This window comes from Colias philodice, chromosome 1 (assembly GCF_061535455.1).
Source record: "Colias philodice isolate Cphi_HAF_F1 chromosome 1, ilColPhil1 Martin Lab GWU primary, whole genome shotgun sequence".
Taxonomy (NCBI): domain Eukaryota; kingdom Metazoa; phylum Arthropoda; class Insecta; order Lepidoptera; family Pieridae; genus Colias; species Colias philodice.
Window position 1 is genome coordinate 10,255,894 of NC_143086.1, and position 21,540 is coordinate 10,277,433.

At 31.7% G+C, this 21,540-nt stretch overlaps 1 protein-coding gene across 1 annotated transcript in view; it reads right to left on the reverse strand.

The window, feature by feature from the left end:
- The window catches only part of Nost (Nostrin), a 36,081-nt gene extending 14,545 nt beyond the window's left edge, over window positions 1–21,536 (reverse strand). Inside the window, exon 1 of the mRNA XM_089697630.1 lies at window positions 21,329–21,536. The gene's annotated coding sequence lies outside the window, so the exon portion shown is untranslated. The remainder of the gene's footprint in view (window positions 1–21,328) is intronic.
- Between the last annotated feature and the right edge of the window lie 4 nt (window positions 21,537–21,540).

Sequence of the window (21,540 nt, forward strand, 5' to 3'; positions counted from 1 at the left end):
AACTAAAAAAAACATTAAACAACGTCACTAATGTTTTATAACTTATACAAAACTGATATGTTATGGTTTAGAATTTAGATTCTTTATTAATATATATTTGCTCTATTTTATACCTACGTAACGGTAAAGCTATTCAATATGAATTATATCAGATAGTAATTAAGAAAGAGTAAAATAACTGCTTAAATCCGGATATAGGAATGGAGATTCTGAATCTAATAATTATAAAACGTACTTTTACCTCATGCAGTTCTTCTGCGTAGACTTTAACTACTAAAGGAGTATGAAATTTACCTTAAAGAATACTCTAATAATAATTGTTTCTTAGAAACTGATCGTCAATACTAGCAAAACCATGAATCACGTTTCCTATGCGTAACTCTTTCTTACTCATCCATCATTTGAACCGGTCTGTGAATTGTATCGAATCTAATTAACAACTAAACCGGAAACCATTTTGATTCCGTAAACGCTTCCTGCTTTCCTCCCTTGACGGTATTTTAGTGAACTCGTTTTGATAAAGTTTATCAAACTGTAACGTATGATGAGTAACTTGATATCAATTTATTGGAGTTCTTCATTAACATTTTTAATATTTAAACTAAAAAGTGTTATAGATAATTACCTACTAATTTCAAAGGTTGTAATAATATATTTTTTGGTGCGTCTTTTTTAATCATTACATGTTTAATTTTAGTAGCCGTATCTCGATCGTACGTGTAAGGCAAAGTTTAAAAAAAAAGAAAATTAATTATTTTATTGTAAGGTTTTAAGATGTAGAGTCAGTCATCTTGTCATGTATGTGAAGGTAATTATTAAGTTACTTTTTATATCGGAGTTGGTCATCGCCAATTATCCGTTCCTAAATATTTGTATCTGCTAGATAGGTTAGTATCTAATTTATATCTACTGTTTGTACGGTCTATTCAGTGACTCTACCTATTCATTAGTGTTAAATTTATAAAACTATTATGATAACGAATTAAACGCAAGTTCATTAAAACATCATTAGTAACACGACATTGTATCATGAATTCATTACGTTTTATAAGCAACATTAGATGTGTAATACGTGTTCTACGAACTTATTAAATTCAAACAATAACATTCGTTAATCGTATTCAAATAAGAAATATATTTCTTTAGCAATCACACAGTTTTACTTTTAAGTAATATATTTCGAGACTTGTGAATGCCAAACATTTCAACAGCTTTAGTAAATAAAATTAGCTCTACGGTGCTAATGTTCGTAAACTGGTTAGATTTGTTTTGCAACGCCTTAAGTTATGTGAGATAAACTCTTTAATGATTAATCTTTGACTGGAGATGAATAAAGATAAGCATACTGTTGAATTTGAAATGTTTTCATCGCATTATAAATTATAATTATTAAAGTCTTATTTACCCTAAACCAGTTTTAGTATTTGTAACAAGCTACTTAACTTTTAATAATTTAAACCTCGTTTCCACATAATATTACTAATAAGAAAGTCCCTCTATCTGAGGTCGATGTTTTGCTAGTATGTACCTATGTTTGGACCATGACACAACTTAAATATGTATAGAAATTAATGTGGATATTTACATTTGAATAAAATAATGATGTTTATTCGGTTCGATCGAAGTTGCAGTAATAACCAACGAAGAATAATGCAACGATATTTGAAACCGCCGGCGAGAGGGCTTGTGAGGTTTCGCTAAAGGCTAATAAGATTCTGCTTAGATCGAATTGTCCAGACCTCAAAATGTCGCAAGCTTAACGCGGAAGACAGTTGATTTATAGTCGTTCTAATTACTAGAAATAAATTATGAATGAACATTCGATTGGATTTTGAATTAAACTAAAGGACAGTTGGAGATGGTTTAGTAATATTTTATGGTATCTACGTGTAATGAATTATACATGTAAATAAATTGATTCTGTAATGTTGTGCACGCTGTGTAATGTAGGTACCTATTTACTCTACTAGGACACAATTCTCGTCTTACCTAAACTATAAGCTTGAAATTTATATGCGACTGGAGATCGTATACCTAGATAATAATATTTACGATATTATTTGTATAACTTTAGAGTTGTTTGAATCTTACCACCCGCGAGCATTAACATCTGATTGTTCGATTTGCCCAGCTGAGTGTTTGTTGTATTAACAATTACATAAAGTGCCGCTAAACTGGCATTTCGTTGTGTTGAAATTGCTAGATCGAAGTCGGAGTCGGTAAAATGATTTGCATGGTCGGCCGTTATATAACCGACGCGCGACCGTTACAAACGTACTACCTTATTTAAATCTATCATTTCATATCCTTTGTTACCATCCGTTCTAAACGACGGACAGCGATTTGTAGTGACCTTTGATCTTCTGTCTAAAAATTTTGACTATTGCTTTAAAATCGATGCACAAAAAGCGGATTATCTGAGTTTCTTTTAGCTATACCTCTAAACATTAAAATAGAAACGTTCATTTGGGAAGGTGCCAAATTATAAGTGCACATCCAAATTCAAAAACATATGCCAATGTGAAGAGAATTTTAACATAAAAATTGTAATAAACATCATGATGGCTGTTAATGGACGAAGAATATTTTTCTATCAACATAAAGATCTAATCGCATAACCACTTCGAGTATTTAATAACAATTCGCTCATTTGAACAACACTAACAACATTAGTAAACATAATACTCGTAACATTGATCACAAATCTAGTCAAATAAAAATAAAATAATAAATTATTTACTTTACTATCTTATGTGTGAACTTCTGTAATGATTTAAAACTAGAAGTAAATATAAAGAAGTTAGACAATTGAATTGAATTGCGACTCAAAAAAGTCCTAAACAGTTCGATAAAATGCTATTAGGTATAAAAAACGAAGTCCAAAAAAAGACCTTGTATCATATTTAATTTAAGACACTTAATACAATTACGTTTCCTTCCTACGAACTTGTCTACAGGAAGTGTTACCTTAATTAAACCTCGGTTATGATTACGTAGAAATCAACCGTCTCAATTATTGACCTTGAGACACTAAGATGCTGAAATGAATCAATATGAAACTGCCTTATTTCGATTAATGTACAAAACATAATTTGATTTCATGACATGATGACGTGTATGAATGTAAAATGTTGGGAAAATGGGGAAACATATTTTTTATCTGTGCAGCTTGGAAATGGTCGATTCGAGTGAGCGGCACGTTCAGAGCGAAATCGTATACGAGGATCGAATTGGAATGACAATCAAATTGCACTGAGGAAAGTGGAAGACCGAACTTATAGATCAGTTGTTACTTTCACTGCGACCGTGACGTCACATGACGTCACCACGGTCGCGTGCTACCATTATCTGATTGATAGGTGACCGCTCCGTCTCTGTAATCTAATTTAATTTTATGCATATAGCTATCGAAAAAATGATAGGTGAAATTTAATCAATATCAAACGAGAGAGAATAGACTATAACCAATTATTATTTAATCCAACTGTGTGATAAATAAACGATAAATGTTAATGAAATATAAACGGAAGAAACATTGTACAATGTAACATTATTCTTCTATTTTATTGTTTTGTTACGTATGTTATAGGTAAAAAAAATTTAAACATCCTGGTGTTAAAAAAGATAAAAAAAACTATTGAGATTAGAAGCATTTCGGATTAAAGTCTGTATTAAGTAATGATGTATTGTATGAAATTACGATTTTTTATTAAAAAATCAGTAAAATGAAAATAATCTATTCATGTTCAATAGACCCCTTTTTATTTATTTTAGCTAAAGTCCTTATATAAATTTATTTCCTCGACGGTCGACCTGTTATGCTCATAAATATTTATCACATATAAGTATGCATTCATAATTAAAACTGAAAGTGATTAAACTGGTAATTCAATATTAGTTATTATAAAAGCTTTTTATTGGTAACGAAAAAGTCGGATTAATTTGATAGTGACCGTTGAAATGCGCACTCAATATACCCGTTGATACGCGACAAAGCCTGACCGAAGAAAATATATGTATGTATAAGCCGAATTAATCTGTAAATTAAAATGCATTAATGTGATTACTGTGCAAGCAAATAAAATCCAGTTCGATTCAGTAAACTTAATTTAAGGATAATTATTTAGGTATCTCTTGTATCCTGACTGTGTTTCCCGCCATCCTCATGTGGAGTTGGGAGGTACTACACCCTTTGCCTCACCCCAGTTTTCAATGACGAACGACCATACTGTTGTATCGCTCTCGATCATACCGGCTAAATAGAAAGCGCGCGATAGATGCACTGAGTTTGTTGTGATTGCAGTTTACACCTCCGCTCCCCACACTCCCAACCACCCACAACATCACCTGCATCGAACTTTAAACCTCTTGCAGTACTATGGACTCCTAGTACCAAGGATACGCAATAAATCGTCCTTTGATCCTTTAAGGATGACCTTTCGAACGTCATAATTTACGCGGCGAAAAGGCCGTAATCACTAATCACACTACATAAATACCTACATACACATATTATTATAATTATTTTAATTTATAGGTATAATAAATATCCTTATTCCTTTAAGGATCTGAAATTTATTATTATGATTTTAATCACCCATTTAATTCTTCGTCCTTCCACCATATTCGCTATCGCCATCTATCGTCATACCACAAAGTACCGAACACAAACATATTTTATCACGTAACAGCACATGCTTTGTTATATAATAATAAGTTGATCATTGTTTCCTTATTGGAAGGTTTATTTTACCTACTAGAAATTTTAAATTAGTTTTCAATTACTTTTGGCATTGGCGGATGCGTAGCGGAAACGAACCGCTTGTCTGTTACTCGATACGCGTTGACTGAGTGACACAACCTTAATTAAATCATTATTATAATATGTTTTATTTTATTCTAAAAATACAAAGGACTTAAAACATTAACTCAAATGTATTATTTAAATTAAAATAAACTCTTGTAAACGTTTAGTACTATACAATAGATATACATCTTTTTCAAATGTTCATTATTTCTGAATTCAGTGTAGGACCTTTATTAAGTACCTACCAGAAAATTTAATCTTATCGCGAACAAACTACAGGCATCATCGGATAATATTTTTTTTCATATTTACTTATAAGTTATACCGGATGTATGCGCTCTGTGGATATTAATTATTGAAACATTGTTTTTTTTTAAGATATTACTGTTCATCTTGCACAGATGCAGTGGTGAGTGGACCGATGCGGGCCGATAACGGTCCTAGTTGAAGCGTATCAGCATTGCAATATGTGATATTAATAATTTATTTGTGTTAACAGTGTGTAAATCTTGTAAATGCAAACATTTCCGGGTGGTTTAGGCTAGGTTATGATTTCTCAGTTTAATGCCAAGCGAGGAAGACTATTTGTATAGCACAAGTCTGCACAACCAACTCTTTTTTTTATTTTAATAATCGCTAATGGCAGACGGGATTGTTTGTTTAGTGAAATAAATGAGTGCAGATTGCACTTACTTCCTCTAGTATTTATACAAATACTAGTGGTCCGCCCCGGCTTCGCCCGTGGTACCTACATGTTTAAACTATCCTATCTCTCAAGTTGGATCGAACTGCACATGGTGTGCGATTTTTATTATAATCGGTTAAGTGGTTTAGGAGTCCATTGAGGACAAACATTGTGACACGAGATTTATATATATATTAAGACTAGCTTTCCACCCGCGGCTTCGCCGGCGTTTTCAAGGAAAAACCCGCATAGTTCCCGTTCCCGTGGGATTTCCGGGATAAAACCTATCCTATGTGTTATTCTGATGTATAAGCTATATTGTGGTAAAGTTTCATTCAAATCCATTCAGTAGTTTTTACGTGAAAGAGTAACAAACATCCATACATCCATACTTACAAACTTTCGCCTTTATAATAGTAGGTAGTAGGATATATGAATCATTCGGTTTTTCTCATCTAGTTGGAATGTTTAATCATGTATGAGATGTATTCTCATCATAAGAAAACATGGATGTTTTAATTTTTTTTCTTTAATTGTATGTCAGGTTTTAGAACAAATTAGTTTAGATAAACGTAAAAGTAAATGTAATAGAACTTGGAAGTAGGAAGAAAATCTGATAAATGCATTGTTCGAACTGCACAATGAAATAATTTCAACGATTACATTGTGAAATAAGTTTAAGGAGAATGTTCATTTACACAAACATGCCTACTGGGTACTATATAGGTATATACTTTCGAAAATATAGGCCGTGTCCGCGCGATCGTACAGCGGCTGCCCTTTTGACTACCTTTCGAAATCAATCTTTTAATTTTATATGCTGTTTTAAAACAAGACACGATTTTATGCAAAGCTTTAATCGACACCGCTTTTAAAAATATATAATTTGCGGCTAATGTGATTAACTGAAAATTATTCATAACAGGTTTTAATAAATATCAATTATAGACTAAAAATCATAATTCATTTTTAATTTTAAACTGAACCCATTGTAACTATCTTTCAGGTACCTATCTATTAAAGATTTTATTTTTACTAAATTAAAGTGATAAGGATTTAAAAAAGGTGAACCAAATCTTTTGACTGATACTAGGATATAAACAATATAATATTAGAAATATCGAAGCTATTACAAGGAAATGGTACACAGCGGCAAATTTTGCTCTTTCACCTACCTCTTTCGTTATGAATGTTCTAACCTAACCTGGCATTTCTTAACTTCCTATAATCCAATTGTGATAAAACGTTTGATGCAACTGATACCTTTAATCAAATACTTAACAACAAACTGTGAAACATGTTTCAATATTATAATCTTTAGTCGTAAGGTACGAGAAAATCACTTATATGCTATGCATTTTATATGATTATAGTTTCATTATTATGTTATGAGTAATGTAACAACTACATAAATTGTGTATTTTTCTCTGCAATTGTCTTAACATTTATTTTTACACAATAACATTGTGTTGGATAATACAACAATTTTCACCTGTACCAATATATGAATGGTTTCCATATATATGTATTTTATGTTAACTTAGTACAGACTTTAAATATATTATAGGTGCGTGCCTATACTATGTGTAATTATTGAAAGTATTGTATTGTAAACGTGCACGTGTCCTACAATAATATTATGAATCGGCATTATAATATTGTTTTTAAATTAAAATTAGAATAGACTGCTGTAATATGAATGTTTAGGTACTATTTATAGATAGTCTTTTTGAAAATTCTGCGAACAAGCCAATATTACAGTATTATTATGATCTTATTGTGATAGTAAAATTCAGATGATGTTTATTCATCTTTTCAAAAAGAGCGAAATGTTTAGTTTATTATTCATCTTTCATACAATACTTTTTGGAGAAATAAAGTCCCTTTAGAATTAATTAATTATATTGAATTGTATTCGCGGCCCATCCGCGACTTGTTTGTCAGCAGCGTTTGTGTATCAAGGATTCAATTATGGGATACAACAGATAGTTAATTCTTTTCTATATGTGTTTATTCAAATTGAATATAGAAACATCAGTTGAAATGCCCACATTCGAATGGAGTTCTTAAGAATTATAAAATTTTGTAAGTGGAAAGTTTAAAATACGGAATTCATATCAAAATAAGGCTTTGCGATTATATACATAGACTGTGTTGTTATTAGGAAAGGTTATATTACGAGTCAGGACCTTAATGAGACAGGACCCAAATGTCATTCACACATGCTCTACAGATGCACGCTCATGGACATCCTGTACACAACCTGTCACAGTTTTTATTTAATTCCCGCGAACAGGTACTGACCTCCAGCGTGACCCTCCCTTCACGCCGTATTTGTGTTACGTGCCGCAATGCCAGACTCTATAACAAAGCTCCTAGTCCTTCTGGACTCCTGGTACTCACAGGATAATTCTAGGATATCTATATACGTGTCGAGTGGTTTTTATCATGAAATCTTACATCTACGTTGTTTGCTTCTTACAATATTTAATGAAATATTCTTTTAAAAATCTAATATGTATAATTAATAAATAATCTTACTCTGCCTAGTTGACAGTAATCAATAAAAATTTTTTTTAATGTTATTGAGGCTGTATTTCAATAGTAGGTACTAGGTACTTAATAAGTGACAGATGCTAGTGAGTCAGAAATGTGGGTGCCAAGAATATTGAAAAGGTTTAAAATATTTCGTTAATTTGTGTCCGACAGGCGACAACCTTCCATATAGGATTTCACAATAAAAATGAAAACGATCACCACTTCTGAAGGTCGGGCCACGTTCAATCAGATACAAAATTTTCAAGTCAATCCAGTACTCTGTACCTATTATCTCTACATTTGTATCGATAAGTGACAGATGTGTATCGATAAAAGTATTGAAAATATTTATCGACCAATGCAGTACCTGTTACTTATGTCTTTATTAACGGTTAAGTAACCTTATCACCGAGCATTGCGTATTTGCATCCAAGGTAATTATTGTTATTACACATTAACCTATTTAATTTTTACCCTTGTATCTGAATTAGTTAGTTAATAAGCATACATACTGACATTAGAAGTGCGAAAGTAAACTCCACTCTTTATCGGAGTAAAATCTCGTAATTTAAAATTTAAATTATGGTATCAACTCATACAATATTTTGTGGACGTTTTATGGTATACATAATGTCTAGTTTGCATATTAATTATGTATTACAATACGCATAAATTAGTTATAATTATATGAATTTATTTTTGACTATGTTATATAATATAATGATGATACCATGTATAATATTTCCAATTTACATAACGCTTTGCAAATAAGTAAAACTTTCTCTATCAAAACGTTTTTAATAATGTCGAATAAGTATTAAGTATCCGTGAATGTTTTTGCAATTAAAAATGAACGATTTACAATTTCGTTGTTTATTTTACTACCACATAAATATTGGAAATTTATAACAATAATAATTATGGGTATTGAGGTTAGCTCTGAGATCGAATGAGCTGGATTTATGAGGAGGGGAATTTCGCAAATTATAAATATTGAAGTGAGTCTGTTTCTGCTTGGGCGCTCTTTGAATAACTTTAATTGACTGTAGAAAATCGTTATGACCTAATTTCTTCTCTTGCAATTAGATTCATACTCCATTTAAGAGCAAGACAATAGATAATAATTTATGTAAGCAGCGTTCGGCCGTGTTCTCCGAGTCCGAAAGGTTATCTATTAAGCCAGTTAGAAAACAAATGGATTAACTAGTAATGGGCATCTATTGTATAAACAAAAGACAAAAAAAACAACTCAAGTAATCTTTGAACGAGGAGAGAATTGGTAGCGTGAATTTCCAATATGGAGTAATTATTTGAACAAAAAGTATAAATGGATAAAAAACGAAAGTCATTTGGATCAGACCGTGAGAACGGGATGTTGTTAAGACGATATCGAGCACTCAGGACGAGTTTATGAAACATATGCTATAGAAACAAAAACTTTACATTATATGTTTGAAACATTTTTTATCACATTTGTATTATTCATTTTTAATGAGGAATATAATAGATATTAATATATTTTTCTCTTTAAGAGAAATCATTAATTGGAATAACGTTGTTTCTACGAAAATCAAACTTGTTTTAAACAAACACAAGGGTAAGTTCATTAAGTACATATTTATTTATATCCTTGATATAATGAGATTGGAAAGGTTGTACAAAATATGTCGAGAAACATAATCTTTCAATATAATGACGAAAATTTTGCGATGACCTTCGCCAACAAGAGTTCATTATGAGCAATACTTTAGCTTTTTTACGACTGCCAAGTAATAACTTCCTATGTTCAATACATTATGACAAAAACAGCGAATATAAAAAGTTATAGTTAAATTAAATCACAGTTTAACTTTTAACATTTTGAGGTCATTGGTACGGCGATAGCTGTGTGGCTGTGGACTTTGTTCTTACCAAATACAGAGAGATTTGGTAAGATCGGCAGATATTGCATTTGCAACATGGTAATCTGGTTTAAGTTCGTGTTACGTATGTTTCATAACAACGCGTTGCAGTGAAGGTGTAAAAGTTACTGTAACCGCGTGAATTTGCAAGTCGCGATAGGTTCGCGCAGATTGACTAGCAAATCTGTATCTATATTCTATATCTCTATCCATTCTTTAGTTTAAAAAAAACAATAAATGCATGTTATATGATACACACGACAATTAAGGTATGAGTCACATAACTTTTCCTGTCAGATACTAATTAATTTGGACTTGAATACTTTTTAATATGTAGGTCAGAACAGAGCCTTGGTCTGCTTTACCCTTATAAGTATCATATTCAGGCCTGGAATTAAAAATTATTGTCATTTTTTAATATGGTATTAATTCAGTCGAGCCTATATTTTAATTATTAGAACATGTTTAAATCACATTCTACATTGACCGTGTTATAGACAACATGAACTGCGTCGACTGATTTATGTGCATCGACTGTATGGTCATCATAAATTCGACACATCTTTCTTCTCAAGGTTAATGTGTATTCCAATAGACATACATATGTTATATATAATGGTATATGTAATAGGAAAGTGCGAAAGAGGGCCACTTATAGTGGTCGTGACAGTCTTGATTGTCGTACTTTTATGTGACACAAATCTTGCGGTATAATGGGCCTCTAGTCCGTTTATTTAACATTGTTTATAGATAGAACAAGATGAGTTTAGGAAAATACAATGCCTTCGATTCATTGCCTTCGATAGAGTCAGTTTGTATTGATTTAGTGAAATAAAGCTATTATGAGATCTAGTTAATTGAATCTCAAACTCAAATAATTATTTAAAAAAAATGTAATTTGCCTCTTTACATATATTAATTCAAATAAATATTATTAACTGGATACGTTTTTGACAAAAAACAGAAACATAATTATATAAAAATGCTTTAGAAAGTATCAATCATATCGGATATAATATGTTCATCAATTATAACACATCGGCATACGCAATCAACATACCATGAAAAGAATTTCGCCTACAACTCTGCCTACTTATATCGCTAATTGCAAGGCGTGCCCTTGACAGTGTGAAAACGTTAAAAATAAGCACACAAGCCTCGCCTTTGCTGCTCCGATCTGACCTCGCGAACATCTGATAAGGAGCCGAAAATTATAGCCGCCGGTTTGTGCAGATAACAGCTTCGCTGGCCTCGTTAATCGCGAAAATGTGATCGATTGGTACGAAAAACTTCGTGAAAATTCTTGTACCTAAATACAATTCACTTGTGTCGTCACCATAAAAGCCTTTAAAATATAATGGCAATGTGTTCGTCGCATTTATCGTATCGCACCAAATATAAAATTGAATAAAATAACCAATCAATTATTAACATTCGGTAATAACTAGGTACCTACCTAAGTACTTACTAACTTGACTTACTGTATTAACCGTTATTTAATAAAATCCAGACACCAATCCAATTAAATTTGTCTGCTTCAGTATACATTAAATTACAATTTATTTTTTACAAAGCATCTGTAGATGCAAATAAATTATAAAACCACAAACGCTTTCACTGCGTTCTCGGCGTTCGCGGACGCATTGTCTCCAGATACCACAAAATATATCATCCACGTTAAGGAAAGTAAACGCACATAATTATTTTCCAACGGCGGCCAATTATTCGCTATTACAAACCGTTGTTTCTCTCGAGTCATGCAAATTCCTACACAACGTGAAAATGTTATTTAAAACGTGTTCTTTGCAGTCGTTACCGCCGTCGCACTAACACAGTTTGTCTTAATTAATCAATGAACAATTCAATGACTGTTGGATGTCTTTTATTATCCTAACCAGCAATTTGTCCGCTGATTGCCAGGTCGCACGATTTAGTGATAGAAGATATAGTGTGACTTTATGTGGTTTGATTTTGCAATCGGGTAAATGGGAAAGGTTCTTCAATGTACCGCTTGTTCTGACTGACAATTGACTTCAATAGAAAGGTCGCAGTAATTTAATTAGCAGCGGTGTCCTAATGTGAAATAGTGTGACGAGCGAAATAGATGGTAATAGACTGAACGCAACTGGGTTATACGTCATTATATTATATTAACTACATGAGTACACTGTGTAATTTCTCAATAGTGATATATAATACAAAATGTACTAAATATAACTTTCAAAGACTTATTCTTGACCATTGTAACGCATTCATGTGGTCGTTAGGAATGGATTAGAGGCATTCAGCTCGTATTACTCCAAGAGAGATAATCGTGGAAAGCGGAACAGATACACGACACCTGGATCAGATCCCTTAGCGGTTACAAAGTAACTGTACGGCTGTACTAGTTGACAAATAGCCATCGTAGCGCTAATGCCATAATCGAGGTCAGTAGGAGCAATGAGTGCGATGAACTACCACTTATTTGAACTTGAACAAATAAAAATACGACCAACAGCTGGTTAACACCTTATAGACATGTAAAGTACAGATACAACTGTGTGTGACCATTATGGGCTTCGCAGTAGATAAGTAGAAAATGGAGGTAACATAAATTTATTAAGGTAAATAAATAATTGTATTTATAATGGGTATGATATTTTGTATGAATATTTATAGAAGGTAAGCCTTATAAGCCTATTGAGATAGATCGGACTGACAATATTATCTAATTTACTTTTAGGGCTCAATGTTTCGTAAGAATTTAAGTAGGTACCTACCGAGAACAGCTAAACGAACATTGAATAGAAATATGTTTTATGTATTAGTTGGCCGAATTGACATAGCGTATACATCTGCCGTTAATGAGGTCATGTACATAGATAAACGAAATACAGCGAAAAATGACAATCGCTTCCTGAGTGCGGTAACAATAGTCGAAAATGTAGACAATGGGCTGCCGGTAATTGTAAATACAAAACAGTTGCTTGATGACTTCGACATAGACACTTAATGAAATCGCTAAAAAAGACAAAAACCAAAAATGACTGTAATTATTTTCAGGAATAGGAACTGAAATTCTGTATAAAATTTATTCAGCATTTATTTTTATTTTCTTAATTTTAATTACTTTTATGTTATAAGTGAATTTTGAAACTTAAATAATATAATCAATTCACTTTTCTCAGACCCAAAAGACTATTGCAGGTTTGTTTTTAACGTTTTTATAACGTAAATTTATTATTAATTCATTACTATGTCTGAGATGAAAGTAGAAAGTTAATTTTGCATTTTGCTAAGTTAACGTTGTGATAAAAATATGTACCTATACAAAATAGGCTCGTGCATACTAATAAGTATAATTACGTAACATCTATATAATTTATATTTATATTAAGTACTTTTTACATTTGAATGTACTTAACTAAATTTAATTAATTTCAATATCATCAGACTTTTTGATTAGAATAATTTGATATTAAAATATTATATACCTAACTATAAAAATCAGAAAGTTTTAATGTTAATGACCAATTTAAGCTTTACATTACTTGTAATATTATTGCATTGTTTTCCTTATATTCGTTTAATCAAAATTGTGTCTGTTAAATGTTAATAGAATCTACTATTTTTGAATTTAATTGAAGGATAGTAAAAAAATCTGTCTGAGACGTATTTCCTGCAACGGGATTTCTGAATGCGTCAGTTTTTATATTTAGGAGCAAAATTACACAATTGTATGTGAAGTACCATATTTGTTGCGCCTACTGCGTACGGAACTACGGAACAAACATACATCCATTACACAATCGTTATAAGACAAATAGCGTTATTACATAATAACTGCCGTTTAAAAACGTAATAGATGCGTAAATTATTAATTGTAACCAAATTCACGCGTTCTAGTTTTTTTTAGATCACAGATCACAGAAACTAGTTTAGAGGCAATGGAATAGAAGATTTCATCACGGTTTTCCTTTGGTAATTCGGCTATTTTAGTGCAAACAGTACCTAAGCGCCTTTATATATGGTTTAATTTTATTTCACTATCGTGTTTACTATTTTTTAAGCTATTGCATAGCTTCTATCGCGGGCCTTGAGCGCGGGGACCGAATCCAGAAATTCCGTAACGAAAAAACCTCACGCTCCCCACTCCGACGGGCACGGAGGTGTGGCTTGAAGGCATAGAATGCAATAGCTTTACCGCGGCAGTCCCCGAGTGCCACACGTCTTTTTTAATTAACATTGGACAAGTATTTGTAAAGAAAATCATTGGTAAATTTAAATTTATTAAAAATAAATGTTGTGCTCTATAGTTTAGTGATCTACTTGATGTATGTATTCGTCAATATTTAAATATACATCGTTGATATTCAAAATTTATTCATAATTAGGGCCACTTATCGTAAGTACAAGGCACATTGATTACACTGTTAAGTTTCATATGCATTTATCCATTTTAACGAGTTTTCTATTGACACAATGTTACACAAGAGAGTTGCAGTCGTTTTGACACGTCGTCATTGCCGCGTGACTATGTCGAAAACCTTTTATGAACTTATAGGTATCGTGTTAAATACTTTTTATCTTTACTGTTCCTGACGTAATTAGCGCTGATATATATACCAGTACATATTTAAGAAAAAAAAATTGGTTGTCTGTAAAGTCGGTTTACTGACGATAGTTGAACGTGACAACGTCCGATTGTGCTTCTTTGTCGCTCGTTCCGCGCTCTCGCTTGCACTTCAAGCCTTACATGGAACGCCTCAGAGCGAGGTAACGCCGCATGTCGAGTCATATTTTTTCGTGCGTGCAACCGGCTCTATCGAATTATAAGACGTTGTCACGTCAAAATGCAAGTATGTTGTTTCGATAAAATTTCGCACAAATTTGTCACAAAACCAAACATTTATTTTTACGACGCTAGGCTTCGAATGTAAGTTACAATATATCATAAAATCAGTCACCCTTACGTCTATTTCCTTATCATAAACTACGACGCACATCATGAGATTGTAGGATTTGATGGCCTAGAATATTTTCGGGTTAAATCTTGTATTATTTTAGTTGCTACTTATAATATTAAATAATAACGTTCTCAGAAATATTCTATAAATTATTTTGCAAATTAAGAAATTTGTATAGAAGAATGTGTCCCTAGAACAAGCAATATGATCGTTGAAAAGTATAATTCCAAAAATATAATAATACCTATTACCATTTCAATTTATCATCGTGTGGAAAATAATGACAAAAAAAACGCAAAAATTTGTTTGTCAACTTTTTCATGAACTTTATTATGCACCTAATCGAGATTGGAAAATCTTTTCCCTATCTTGCCAGAGTAAAGTAGATACCTACCACCACGTATAATAAGCACACAGTTTACAACTGTATAGGATAATGACTGTTCTACATTCCGCAAAAGTGATTTTACATACTTATATAGTTTCAATTAAATGTCAGTATGCATGATAATGATCGTTGGTATTTATGGCTTATTGCTTGATCGCTGCTCGAAGACATTATATTATACCTAGTCGTTGGTGGGATGGGTCATGGGATGCATTTGTGATGTCTCTATTATTTTTGTTATATAAACGTTTGCTATATAACTTGTAAACATAATGTATGAATGTGCCAAACTACTACTAACTTGTAATAAGATGTAGTTATCTACAACTAATTACAATGCAAGATGTAAAGTTAATCCGTTTGGAACAGTTAATTTCCTATTAATATTCGATAGTCAACGTTCAATATTTACCGGCATAACAATACAGTTTATAATACTAATAAATATGCATAGTGTGACAGAAAGTCTGGCTTCCGTATAAGAATCATTAAACTCGACGCATACGTGATAGAAAGGTGTAATGAGAATTGGATACATAACACATCCAATGGGAATAAAGATTAGAATATTGTTATAATTCTTCCAATACAAGTGCTTCAAACAAAAAGGTTCATTGATATTTGTTCAAGTGTTTCGAAATAATGTAAGGTGGCATAAAATGAATAATTATAACATGCCGCTTTCCTTATGTTATGCGTTATGTTTCTCACGTTTTGAACTGTGATGACATAAAAGTAGTTATAAATTTAATTTGCACTTCGGCTCTCACTGTAAACTAACATTTACATTTTATCCATCTCTCCATCTCGTTTTACTAAATAAACATAAAAATTTCTCTTAAATATTTCACTGAATAGTAAAAATAATGTAATGTTGGAGAATTTAAAATAATTCGCTATCTACTTTATGTATGCATGATGGAAAGATAACTGGAAACAACAACGTAAAGAAATCTAATGATACCTATGTCTTTTAAATTTAATAATACTAAATAACGATATAAAAAATTGCTTGTGAAATAATATATATAACTAGCCAATATAAGCTACTTTTGTAACTAGTATGTACCTGTAAATCAATTAGTGACTTGGCCGATTAGCTAATGTTAATTATTTTGAAGCAGCCAAGGCAAACGTGGGATTACATGTAGGAAACCGATAAAATATTTCATTATTTTAATTATTCTACCTGTTGGGTATAACCTAAATACTGATGTTTAAAACATCAATATGTATATATCATACATTTAGTTCTTCATGTTATAAAAAAAAAATGCTACGTAAAAGTCGGTAATAGAAAGTGTATTTGACACAATGTGTCGTTATTATCTAATCTGTGACCATAGAGAAAAAAGCCTGTCTGTGAGTTTATTGAACTTAAAAATAAGACAACGTTTGAGTGAAGATAGAAGTCGACATTGTGTACGCGATTTTTTGTTTATTTTTTTAAACAAAATTATTTTATGTAGAGTTTTCCTCGTATCAATAGGTAATATTGTTTGCGTATCCACAACTTAGTAGATAAAGAAGTCTACAAAAATATTTATACAAGTAGAGTCTATGTTATATTATTATTTATTATCGTAAAATATTTTATGCAATTATACAATACAACAATATAATTGCACAATCATTGTCTAAAATCTAAATGCGACGCAAATCTTCCCCACGCAGTTCGGACCGTGAGTCCCGCCAAATATAAATAATTCAACACATTCCCAGCTTGCTAACCAGCTACAAATAGTTAACACTTTCTTTTACACTCATTATTGAGTCAAAACTCTAATTTAACATGTATACTAAAAGAGTTAAGCGCGTCACACACGGTGAAGATACTATACAGTACTCCAAAATTAATAATGCGCATGCAGATCTTCGCTAATTATCGTATTTCTAGAAACACCCGAATCACCCCGAATCATTGAATCGTAAGTGCCCTAAACAATGCACTTGCATCTTGCACCTTGTTCGAAAGAAATAGGAGTCAATTCAGAGTCATACACAATCGAAAACAATTCGGGTGATAAGTGACGGTAGCCTGTCAGTCAAAAAATTCAAAAATCCGTCAGTCGTCTTTATACATTGATGGTGACCGCATGTATTATCTCTGTATGGAATTATATAGAGCTGCTGTTACATACCCTTCTTAGTTTTGTTTCAAAGTTGAATTTTCCGGTAAAATGATTATTTACACAGGTAGCAGATAGCAGTGGGGAAAGTGTAAATTAATAAGAGCATAATGAAAGTTCTGATCATTCTACGATATCAGAAATAGAGATAATCCCTGATTCTGTAAATCCTTTGGACTGAGATTTTAATGATTAGATTTCACAATTTAAATGTAAACCAGTGTTTGAAAATCATTTTTTTTAATATAAACTTTGTCTTATTTTAACCTTCCATACATCCATCATTACGCCAGCTTCAGTAAGACACTTTAATAGTGCTAAGTATAGAATTTTCCAAGTAAATCAATACAACAAATATATATATATACGCAATCGTGTGGCTTATCCTCGCTATTAACTTACATTAAATTATCGAAACAAATTTCGTTACTTATCTCTTTTACCGTAAAATCACAATAAAACTCATAATTCTAATAAAATATGCATGAAGAAAATATATTTAACCACTCTATATACATATCGTCTTCGGAGGCTCGGGGAATATGACAGTTGCCGAACAGTCACGAATTTTTCTATGCGCATTATCAGTTTGGGAGTACATACTGTAATATTTTATGTTAAGATTCTCTAATATAAAATATTACAGTACCTTAAGGTATCCGGTATCAGCGTGATACCCGAAATTTTGTGTCAGTGTTTCGGGTCATTTGTAACAGGATGGCGGTTCTACAGGGGACTTAGTACGCAATGACAAAAAGAAAAATGCTGGTCAGAACGCTGATACCGGATACCTTAAGATACTGTAATATTTTATATTAGAGAATCTTAACATAAAATTAGTGTCCGACCGAAACTGGTTTCCAGGCCGAAACCGAAACCGAAACCGAATGTTCGGCCGTGGCTTCAGTTTCGGCCGAAACCGAAACCGAAACCGAAACTCACGTGGCTAAATATGAAATTTCTAAAAATACTGAACTTTGGTGCATTTTACCTATTATTTTGCCTTAATTAGGGCATGAAATGAAAACACAGTATATTCAATTTGTTGTAATCATTTATTTAATATATAAAATAAAAAAATAATATTTTAAAAATATTAATAATAACAATTTTAATTTTTATTATTTTTTCAAATTAAGTTCTCAGTAAAATCAGTCATCTAAATCAAATCAGTAATGGTTACTGTTACTTTAAATACTAAGTTTTGGTAGGTATTTTGAGATCTTTCTCTTTATTAAAGAGTCTTTAATACTTTGGATTGGTATTTGTACTTAGAAGAATAATCAGTCTCTTATATAAAAATAATAATTATTAATTACTATTACACCCAGTTCCAATCTCAACATAGATAATCAAAAATTGTTTCCACCAGCGTGGGTCAACCAACGCTTTGACAGCGTCCGTCAAAGCGTTGCCGAGGAAAACGAAGTTAGGCGAGCGTGAACGTGTGTGAACTAAGTTCACTGAACTTGCGAAATAAGTTTCGGTTTCGGCAAAAGTTTCGGCCGATTTTGGCCGAAACCGAAACTGCGGCCGAAACTTGATTTTTGGCCGAAAATCGGCCGAAACCGAAACCGAAACCGAAAGTTCGGTCGGACACTACATAAAATATTATAGTATCTTCACCGTGTGTGACGCGCTTTATACTTTTCTGTTTTTGCATTACTATATCGAATTTAAATGTGCTTTATTACAATTAAAATAATGTTAATTAAAATCACTACTTTCACAACATCCTCGTTAAAAAGGCGTGCAATATTTTTTATGTCTATACAATTAATCTTACGGAATATCATTATTATTCCTAAGTGAAATGCAGAATGCACGAGGAAAGTTATATGTATTATAATTCTTGAATATTTCTTTTTAGATAGTACCTAATTAATAAAATTATAAATGTATGAATATGATGTCACCCCCAAGTTATACAATAAAATAAAAAATATATGACTGAACAGGTTATTTTTGAGGAAATTACTAAATATAGAATAGACACAATGGCATTAAAAATCAAATGTCACGTACCGTTTTAACAAATTCGGCATAATGATCACTTATATTCACTTTACATGTTAATTCAAATAGTAACTAGAGGAAACTACAATGCACAATGTTCGCAGACTTTTCCACATTTATCTTAAAGTTTTTATCAATGACAGATTCTCAGCACTATCGCGATATAATCTTAGAACAACACGTCAATCATGCGGAGATGGTACTTATCAGGCTTTGATAATAATACTTTCATTGCTGCATCACGTGGAACTGTATAATTTGATGCTTTTGTAAGTATTTTCAGCTTCCGAGGTTGTGTTTGTTTTGGTACTTGATAACTTAACCGGATTACTGGAATTGTTGTTTTTAAATTTTTATAATATATGTTGATCAGTAATATAAAATATTAAAGTCGGCTAACAACATAGTTTAGACACAGTGATATAGTGACACTATCAGCTCTCACTATCGGAAAATTGAGAACGTACGTAAATTACCAAAATAAAAATTTTGGCAAGTATTAAATCATCGTCAACTTTAATATTTATCACAACCATCGGCGACGATGAAAAAAATTAGCTCTACATTTATATATTACATTAGATAGTTAGGTACTCGTTATTATTCTGTGATTATACAATATACATAATTACGTACTATATTACGTAACTTTATATATTAATTATTATAATAGATATATCGAAATTATGAAAAAATGCTAGATAAATTACCTAGTCAAATATTAGGTAGGTAGGTATTCGTTTGCCACCTCGCCTGACCTTTATAAGTGAGCGCACACAAAGAAGGATAGATAACATGGTACTGGTTCAGACAAAGTACCTATATTTTTTTTTTTTACATTTATTCATCTACAAATCCCTAGACTGATGTTGAATCGAGATCCATTTCACTAATGATGTCAATTCGTCATCTTATGGCGACATGTGACATGTTAAAGTTTGATTAATGAGTAGCTACTGGAATTGTTATCGATAAAATAATGTTAATTAAAACAACTTTCTACGAAAATAGTACACAAATAAAACATAGAATAAAACGGTTTAAAAATTGGTGTGTACTATCAATAGTACAACGAATAGAAGGTAATAACAAAGCCGAATGTTTGTTATTGATATTTGATAGTAACGATAACGACGATCGAACAAATTTGGTGGGTAAAATAGCATCTTTATTTTTATTATTTTTTTAAAGAAAAATAACTTCTATTTTCATTACTTAGCGTTGGATCTAGTAATAGCATGGATTGTTTAATCAATTTTAATCATTATTTGTTTTGGTGACCAACTAGAAAAAACATGAAATTTGTATTATAGAGTCATAAATTGATTGTATTTATTAACAAAATCTATGACGTTTTTCACATTACAATAATAATCGATCGTAAATATACAGCAAGTAAAACTATAGATCGTTCAGTTAATTTACAAAGCATTTAACAGAGCGGTGCGTCACAAGTCACGTTTTATACTATCCTCACTATTCACTCATACACCTGTCAACCGAAGCATAATATAATTGTTCACCTGTGCCCTTATTAACGATACAACTAGTTCAATGTTTACTTTTATATTATTGTCAATTTATACAATTCAAAACTAGCTTTTCAAACAACTAATGTGACCTCATATTTAGGTATAGGTTTGTAGTTTGTAAGTACCTACATATAAGCTTCTTGGTACCTACTGAGCAGGCCAATAATTATATTTTATTATTGAATTTTAAAATATAACGATCCAATAGAACTGCTCTTACATCGGTAGAATGAATGTTCATTGCTAATGATACAGATATTATACAACTTAATATCAAGGAATGTGAATGCATTTAAATTACAAAATTGAAATTAAAAATCATTTAATGCTTCAAATACGAATGTATAAATAAACAAACAGAAAAATACGTTAATACAACTTACCAAAAAACTTCTGACGCTGAATGTTTATGATAAGCGCAGGAAATAAACTCACTCACAAATGCGTAAACGCAAAACTATTTCACTTGGTTTTCTCGCAAGGAAAACTAATGAATTAACATGTGGTACGTGGTAATGAGAGAGAATGAATAAAATAAAACAACCGCCGCGTAGCGACGCCGAAGAGCTACTGCGCGGCTGTCACTGCGTTGGTC